This window comes from Peromyscus eremicus, chromosome 4, assembly GCF_949786415.1.
Source record: "Peromyscus eremicus chromosome 4, PerEre_H2_v1, whole genome shotgun sequence".
NCBI classification, from domain to species: domain Eukaryota; kingdom Metazoa; phylum Chordata; class Mammalia; order Rodentia; family Cricetidae; genus Peromyscus; species Peromyscus eremicus.
In genome coordinates this window covers 26,854,131-26,856,461 of record NC_081419.1, presented here as the reverse complement: position 1 = coordinate 26,856,461, position 2,331 = coordinate 26,854,131, and the positions used below count along the sequence as shown (strand labels likewise).

General features: G+C 37.0%; 1 pseudogene; it reads right to left on the bottom strand.

Annotated features, from left to right (window-relative positions):
• Positions 1 to 348: 348 nt before the first annotated feature.
• Positions 349 to 1,264, bottom strand: LOC131908055 (nucleophosmin-like; annotated as a pseudogene).
• Between the last annotated feature and the right edge of the window lie 1,067 nt (positions 1,265 to 2,331).

Sequence of the window (2,331 nt, the reverse complement as noted above, 5' to 3'; positions counted from 1 at the left end):
ACTATTTCTTTCCTTTCCTTTCTTTTTTGATTCATTCAGAAATTTGTGAGCATCTGAGGATCCAAAGGCATTAAAACATGGTCAAAGAGAGGAAGCATATGCACAAAAGCAGAAAAGTTCTCTGCATCACAAGACTGGAAGAGAAATGTCCTAGGAAACAAGTGATTGCTTCCAGCATGCATGAGATGGGGGCAAAGCAGGAATGGATGGACAGTCATGAAAGGGATTGATATTAAAACTGAAGACTTCATTCTGGAATGTTGATGAAACTGTGTATAGACTATATTTGTTTCTCCTTTTTCTCTTCCCCAGCTTTGGCCCTAATTTACCAGTAGTGCCCAGGATTGTTCAATGTGATTTCTCTATACTTACTTGCATTTTTGCCTCAATGCTTTCTGCAGAACTAGGTCCTTCTGGTGTTTTAGGAATTTTTGCTGTTATTTTGAAGGACTCTTGTCCTTTTGTTCTTGGTGTTGATGGTTTTAAGTCTTTTCCATTTTGGTTTGACTTTTGTGCATTTTTGGCTGGGTTATCTCATGCAGATTTCTTCACCAGAATTTTTCTTCAGTTTCCTCACCATTAAAATTATCATCATCTCCTTCATCTTCATCATCATCATCATCATCTTTGTCATCCATTGTGCTCACAATATTCCTCATGTTTTACTTTTTCTGTAGAACCTTGTTACCACCTCCAGGGTCAGACCTCTTTCCAGACATATTTAAGAATTTTAAATTCTGCTCATATTCATCTTCTGACTCTGCATCTTCCTCTACAGCAGTGGTTCTCAACCTATGGGTTGTGACCCCATTGGCAAACATCTATCTCCAAAAATATTTACATTAGAATGTGTAGCAGTAGCAATATTACAAATTATGACATAGCAGCGAAAATAATTTTATGGTTGGCAGCCACCACAGCATGAGGAATTGTATTAAAGGGTCACAACATTAGAAAGGTTGAGAACCACTGCTCTACAGCTACTAGGTGCTGTTTGATAATGTACACGGGCCCTGAACTATGTTGCAACCTTAAGTGTACACGTGGTATAATCTGAAAGCCCTCAAGGTGAATTGGTGGTTGTACAGATATTTTCAAAGTTAACACTTTTATTTTAAGTGGACTACCTTCATAGTACATTGCTTCTGCCTCTATGATTTGTCTTTGCCCCTGCCCCTAAATTGACTATTCTTAATGATAACTGGTGCTCATCATCATCATTATCCACCTTAAAGTGATAACTTTGGTCAGCCTTTAGTTCACATCCAAAAGGTTATTTCTGAACCCTAAGAGGGCGCTCGTGTCCACGTCCAGGCATGTGTCTTCCAAGAGGTGGAGGCATGCACTTCTGTCTGAGAGAAGCCGGATGGAGAAAACTGCCTACTGTTCTTCAAAACAGAAATGCAAGACAAAATAAAGCCAGCTAAGTTGCTATTTTTATCGTCCCAATGTCTGTATATAGTCTAATAAAAGACAAAGTTCTTCTCAGTTCATTTTGAAAATTAGGCAGAATGATTCAAATCTATTTGAATGAAGCCTGTTTTGTTCCTTTTTTATTTTATAATTCTGTTATTGTACATATGTGTGTTGCATAAATGCAGTTAGATGTTAAACAAGAGAATATTAATACTCAGGAGAGTCCAGCAGCAAGATAACAGCTAATGATGAGATTATCTCTCAGGACAGACACCCAGAAAGAAGACAGGCCCAAGGCATTAACTTTGTTATTATATATTCATATTCTTTATGATGTGTTGGTTCTTTTTAATTTTTAATGGCACTTTTCTTAAACGGATATGATTTAATTACTATGAATGTTCAGGTAGTCCAGTCTATCTTCTTCTGTCAATGCTATCTATCTTATGTGTATAATGCTGTGATTTGTCACTTGGCCATTATATTACCCATTAGTTTCCTTGAGCACATTCTTCTCTATACTAATGAGTCAATGTCAAGACATTCTGTGGTAAGATCTTGACATAGTTTTAACTGGAGGACTCCATTAAAAAATGAGTCAATGATGAGGGATTATCTTGCACTAAAGGAAAAAGAGTAGAAACATAATGAATCTGGGCTTTGACATATCATATATCTTGTGTGGAGACACACAAGGGTTGTTGGAGAACATTGGAAATATGCCAGGAGTCACTGTGGCAGGATGGTGGCCAGGTTGATGATGATACATTATCATTTTACTTTTGGAAACTCCGGTGAGGCTCACTATAGAGTCTGGCAATAGCAATTACAATTACTGTACTTCATTTTATTCACTTGGGCAAAATAATGTCATTCCACTTAAAACATACAAAATTACAAACTAATAATAAAGCC